The sequence below is a fragment of the Bos javanicus genome, chromosome 12 (assembly GCF_032452875.1).
Source record: "Bos javanicus breed banteng chromosome 12, ARS-OSU_banteng_1.0, whole genome shotgun sequence".
Taxonomy (NCBI): Eukaryota; Metazoa; Chordata; class Mammalia; order Artiodactyla; family Bovidae; genus Bos; species Bos javanicus.
In genome coordinates this window covers 46,642,643-46,649,387 of record NC_083879.1, presented here as the reverse complement: position 1 = coordinate 46,649,387, position 6,745 = coordinate 46,642,643, and the positions used below count along the sequence as shown (strand labels likewise).

The following is a 6,745-nucleotide window of genomic DNA, read 5'->3' as shown; positions in this document are numbered from 1 at the left end:
GTTGTCACTCTGTGTGAGAGAGTATCTAGTCTGTAGAGGTTATGGATAGGTTGCTTAAAGCACAAGACCACCACCACAACAAACATTTTCTGACCCCAAATGCCAATAGTGCCTAGGTTGAGATCCCCTTGTAACTAACTGAAGAGTCTTCATCTTTCATTAGAGACAAAACCTTGGATGGTTTTAGAGTTCCATCCAACTTGTTTTAAGCTATGAGAAAATCTTACAGGAACCAAAGTATGTCAAAAAGCTATGCCATTCTAGATTAGACAGTGTAAACTCAGAGTCTAAGAAGGTGATATGAGCAAGTTAGGCCGTCTGGATCCTGTGTTCTACATGCCGCTTGTCTTAAGGGAGCAGCCACTCTCCAGCTCCAGGAACTTGTAGCCAGGCAGGAACAAAGGCTTACTGGTAATAGAGCTATTAAAAAAAATGAATTTTCTTTAAAAAGTACAGAAGCCAGAAATCTAGTTTTCTTTTAAATGTGAAGTCCCCTATATTTTAAATGTTTCTAATTCTGTTTTTAATAGACCAGGAAGACCAAATAAATTTAGTCTTTTGCCATCAGTTTTTTATTCTTTCTTTCCATTCACTTAACAGATACTAAGAATCTATTATGTTGATGTGAGGAGGGGATATAACTAGGATTATACAGAAGTACACAGAATTCTTTACTATTCTGAAGTGGTGAGTTTATCTTACAACGTGTATCTTTCACTGAGGATCAAGCAGACTCTTTTATGATTCTTAATAATGCGTTTTGAATTAATTGATCAATTGACCTCATTACATTTCCTTAGCATCTTTTCCTATTATAATGGCCACATGTACCTGGATCTCTTATTCCCCAGTGAGCAACTCAGAGCAACTCAGGGACAGTACTTTGAAAATTAAAGGTCCTAAATTTAATGGCTTAGAGATGTTCTACTCAAACAACTCATATCTTCCATCTCTTTTTCTTTTTCCTCAACTTTTTTTTTTAACTTATGCCCATCTCCATTTTATCATAATTAAATGATTTAATGGACTTAGGACTAAGTATGTTTAAAGTACTTTACTTTGACCCCATTACCCTGGAGGAGAGAATGGCAATCCACTCTGGTATTCTTGCCTGGAGAATTCCACAGACAGAGGAGCTTGGCAAGCTACAGTCCATGAGGTCATAAAGAGTCAGACATGACTGAGCAAATAATACACACACACACACACACACAATGCAACTAATAAGGACCCTTCATGTTACCCCAGTGGCTCCTTCAACAGCATTCCAGGTTAATGCTCTAATTTTATTGGCTCTTTCACAGTTTAAAATTTTGTATTACACTATTGCCAACAAAGGTCCGTCTAGCCAAACCAAAGGCTATGGTTTTTCCAGTGGTCATGTATGGATGTGAAAGTTGGACTGTAAAGAAAGCTGAGAGCCGAAGAATTGATGCTTTTGAACTGTGGTGTTGGAGAAGACTCTTGAGAGTCCCTTGGAATGCAAGGAGATCCAACCAGTCCATTCTAAAGGAGATCAGTCCTGGGTGTTCTTTGGAAGGAATGATGCTAAAGCTGAAACTCCAGTACTTTGGCCACCTCATGCGAAGAGTCGACTCATTGGAAAAGACTCTGATGCTGGGAGGGATTGGGGGCAGGAGGAGAAGGGGATGACAGAGGATGAGATGGCTGGATGGCATCACTGACACGATGGACGTGAGTTTGAGTGAACTCCTGGAGTTGGTGATGGGCAGGGAGGCCTGGTGTGCCGCAATTCATGGGGTCGCAAAGAGTCAGACAGGACTGAGCAACTGAACTGAACTGAACTGCATATTATTATGAAATATGCTTGAAAACCTCTACATCGTGATATAATTCCTTGCCCCTCCCCTTGCCCTGTTTTCAATATTTGTAGCTCTCCGCTTGGAGATTCCCACTAGTTAGTAAGTGGGATGAGGCCATGTGGCTTTGTTGCCATGTGGGCTTCCCTGGTGGCTCAGTGGTAAAGAATCTATCTGCCTGTCAGTGCAGGAAATACAGATACCCTGGTGAAGGAAATGGCAACCCACTCCTGTATTCTTGCCTGGAGAATCCCATGGACAGAGTGATCTGGCAGGCTACAGTCCATGGGGTCATAGAGAGTCAGAAACCACTTAGTGACTAAACAAATTCCAAGAACAGTGTTTCTAAAACCTTTAGAAATTCCTAAATAACAAGAATGATAAAGGTGCCTTGATGTTCATAACAAACCTGTTTTTGCCACACTTGAGTTAATGTTGATGAGGTTACTTTTGAAAAGCATCTAAAAGAAGGGAGTTGGTTGCTAGGGAAACCCACCCTGAGATTAGTGGGTTGGAACTTTCAGTCTCACCCACTTGTCCTCCAGGGAGGAGAGAGGGGCTGGAGATTGAATTACTTGCCAATGGCCAAATATTTAATCAATCACACCTACATAATGAATCCTCCATAAAAACTCAAAATGATGAGGTTGGTCAAGCTTCTGGGTCTGTGAACAAATGGAAATGGGGGTGGTACAGAGAACGTGCAGAAGCTCTGAGCCCCTACCCACATAACTTGACCTCTTCATCTTGATGTTCAATTGTATCCTTTATAATACTCTTTATCATAAGCTGGTAAACATCAGTTCAGTTCAGTTCATTTCAGTCACTCAGTCGTGTTCGACTTTTTGCGACCCCATGAACCCCAGTTTGCCAGGCCTCCCTGTGCATCACCAATTCCCAGAGTTTACCCAAACTCATGTCCATTGAGTTGGTGATGTCATCTAACCATCTCATCCTCTGTCGTCTCCTCCTCCTGTCCTCAATCTTTCCCAGGATCATGGTCTTTTCAAATGAGTCAACTCTTCGCATCAGGTGGCAAAAATATTGGAGCATCAGCTTCAATATTAGTCCTTCCATTGAACACCCAGGACTGATCTTTAGGATGGACTGGTTGGATCTCCTTGCAGTCCAAGGGACTCTCAAGAGTCTTCTCCAACACCACAGTTCAAAAGTATCAATTATTCTGCACTCAGCTTTCTTTATAGTCCAACTCTCACAGCCATACATGACTACTGGAAAAACCATAGCCTTCACTATACATACCTTTGTTGACAAAGTAATGTCTCTACTTTTTAATATGCTGTCTAGGTTGGTCATAACTTTCCTTCCAAGGAGTAAGCGTCTTTTAATTTCATGGCTGCAATAACCATCTGCAGTGATTTTGGAGCCCAAAAAAATAAAGTCAGCCACTGTTTCCACTCTTTCCCCTTCTATTTGCCATGAATTGATGGGACCAGATGCCATGATCTTAATTTTCTGAATGTTGAGCTTTAAGCCAACTTTTTCACTCTCTCTTTCACTTTCATCAGGAGGCTCTTTAGTTCTTCTTCACTTTCTGCCATAAGGGTGGTATCATCTGTATATCTGAGGTTATTGATATTTCTCCTGGCAATCTTGATTCCACATTGTGCTTCCTCCAGCCCAGCGTTTCTCATGATGTACTCTGCATATAAGTTAAATACGCTGGAAAACATAAAATGTAAAATAAAAGTACTTTAATGAGTACAAACAGGTTCTGGAAGAATGAGAATTTTGTGTCTAAAATCAGTGTCATTTGTATAGACCCTATTATCCTGATTTGTGTGTTTTGATCTATGTTCTAAGAACCTTGTGCCTAATAACTCATTTAATTCTTTCAACAACCCATGGGAGATTATTTTCATTGTGTAAATGAGGAAACTGAGTTTCAGAACCGTTAAGGGACTTGATTATTATCACACGTGCATGCATACTAAGTCACTTCAGTTGTGTCCAACTCTTTGTGACCTATGGACCATAGGAACCGTCAGGTTCCTCTATCCATGGGATTATCCAGGCAAGGATACTTGAGTGGGTTGCCATGCCCTTCTCCAGGGGATCTTTCTGACCTAAGTATCAAACCCAGGTCTCATTCATTGCAGGCAGATTTTTTTACCATTTGAGCCACCAGTTGGTAAGTTTTGAAGCCAGAATCTGAATCCTGGCCATCTGTGGAAGCCCATGCTCTAGACAGAGCAAATATTTGGGCTTAAAATTGGGATTTGTTATTTAGTCTCTAAGTCATGTCCAACTCTTTTGTGACTCCATGGACTATAGCCCACAAGACTCCTCTGTCCATGGGATTTCCCAGGCAAGAATACTGGAGTGGATTGCCATTTCTTTCATCAAGGGATCTTACCAATCTGGGGATCAAATCCACATCTCTTGCATGCAGGCAAATTCTTTACCACTGAGCCACCAGAATGGGTCAGGCAGAATTGGGATAGGAGGGCAAATTAGAGGAAAATACAAGTTCTGCTTCACCCTCCCTGATGAGTCTCTGTAGAGTTTAATTCTTGTTCTTACTTCGGGCTCTGACACATGCACACACACGCACAACCTTCACAGGGAGTCAGACGTCAGACCTCTAAAAAACTTACATTCTGATGACCCAGAGCCACCATGCCAGGTCTGAACCTCATTTCTCCCTCCTGCTATGCTATGTTAACACTGGCAGTCTACCTTCGCTCTGTGATGATGAGAATTAGGTTAAGTAATTTTTGTCTTCCACACTCTCTTCTAAGTAATTAACCCAATTTATGCACAGTTTTATCTTTTAAAACTAACAGAATCATCAATGGCAATTATTATTTAGCTCATATCCAGACTACTGAATCTCTTGTATACTTGCAGATTTTTAACAATCAAATTTGCAAGTTTCAATTTTAGGTAAAGAAAATATAAACTTGAAAAGAGATTAAAAGTAATATTCTGTGTAAAATTTACTTTTTACCTAATTTAGAAAACCCACTTAAATATATGTGCATTCTAAAAATATAAAAGAAACAACATTTTTTTATAATAGTGTGTGTATGTTAATCCCAAACTCCTAATTTACTCCTTCCTCCTTCCCCGACCCAAGATACTTTTGAATTAAGTGTTTTTTTCTCAGGAGATTTAAGGAAAGAATTTTCTCTAAAAAAAAAAAAGACAACCAAAGCCCTGTTTCTGTACAGTAAAGTAGACTCATTGCATTAGTCATCTACAGTATTAAGAAACTAATAATTGTTTTTTATGCTTTTCAAGCCTCTTAATTTAGTAAACCTATAATTGAAAAGCAAAACTTTGCAATAAAATAATATAATTCAGTTCATGTTGCTATGGGAAAGTAAAAGGTTTCCTCCCACTTTAGTTTATTAATTTTCAAATAATGCTTAAGGGCTTGTTATGATAGTTCTTTACAAGGTAGTAAATATATAGTTATCCAGACTGTCTGGGTTGAAAACTAATTACCATTAGAAACTGAAGCATTTAGGCTTGTTATTTCTGCAAATCAAACGACTCCAAATACAATTTTCATATTAAATCCAATGTGCAATGATCTAGGGATAGCCTCTCAGAGCAAACTATAATCTAAAACATCCCTCTTTCTTATTATTGTTGGTAAGCAAGCCAACTGGAACTTTAAAATGTGGCAGGGAAAACGGAAGTTGGGGAGACAGGTAGTGAAAACAACAATTTGGAAGAACAAAAGAAAAAAGATGAAGCTATTCAAAAAATTAAGTTTCTTTCAATGCAAATTTGTAGAAAGGTAGGGCAGGAAGAAAATACATTATCTAAAAGAAAATATCAAACACTATACAGATTAGAAGGCATCTCCAAGACTACATTAACAGAGTTCTCTATAATATCCCTTGGCACTGTTTGCTTGCTATCCTTTGCCAGTGATATTTTTACCTCTCACATTTTAAAAATAGTGTTAACATAAGGTAAAGTAGAAACAGTAGAAAAGGGGAGTTTTACTATTCAAAAGGAAAGTGAAAGTATAAGAACACAGGAAATCTCATATTTTTATTCATATTTTAAATAATCATACATGTTAGACTTTTAAAGTTATTTCCAGACAAGTTCTTTAAAAAAACAAATAAGGGTTTTTATCTCCATTTAATAAGTTCAAGGTTTAAAAATTAAAACTATTACAGATATAAAAATAAAAATACTGACAAATGTACAGTAAAAAAGTGATAATGTTAATTAATATTTTTATGCAAATTAGGTGACTACCAAGATATGTTGGGGGCTTCCCTGGTTGCTCAGACGGTAAAGCATCTGCCTGCAACGTGGGAGACCCGGGTTCGATTCCTGGGTTGGGAAGATCCCCTGGAGAAGGAAATGGCAATCCACTCCAGCACTCTTGCCTGGAAAATCCCACAGATGAGGAGCCTGATAGGCTACAGTCCATGGTCGCAAAGAGTCAGACACGACTGAGCTACTAGCTACTAGCTACCAAGATATGTATGTCAAGTGAAAATGAGGAAATTACTGAAAATGCTTGTGTTTGTGGGCTTGAGTCAGGATATGGTGAAGGAAAAATTAATTTTGAAAAATTAAAATCTTTGATTTAATAATAAGTTGGCTGAGCTAATTTAAAAACATAAAAATGTGATCATTGTATATTGTATATTATCAAATACAAATATTATTATGTATGCAATTACTTCATGATTGTGGACACAAAAGGATTCAATAGTCAACAGCAGTCCTATGAAAGAGTTTTTAAAAGTTTACATAATAATTTATGCAATTGATATGTTCTTTAAAGTTATGGATAAACACAATTTTATACTAAAGCCTTTTGTCGCGTTATAAGATAAAACATTTTAAAATAAATTCCATTTAATCCTTCTAAAAATAGTCTCATTTTAATATTTATCCTTTATTTGGTAAACTGGTTCACATAGAGGTGC

The 6,745-nt window shown here is 38.0% G+C and overlaps 1 long non-coding RNA gene across 1 annotated transcript; it reads right to left on the bottom strand.

Moving 5' to 3' along the window:
* Positions 1-238: 238 nt before the first annotated feature.
* LOC133258078 (uncharacterized) lies at positions 239-1,121 on the bottom strand. The gene is made up of 2 exons (XR_009739799.1): positions 1,073-1,121; positions 239-420 (listed from the first exon to the last, which is right to left on the bottom strand). It is a non-coding gene; the product is annotated as an uncharacterized LOC133258078 (long non-coding RNA).
* Positions 1,122-6,745: the final 5,624 nt, after the last annotated feature.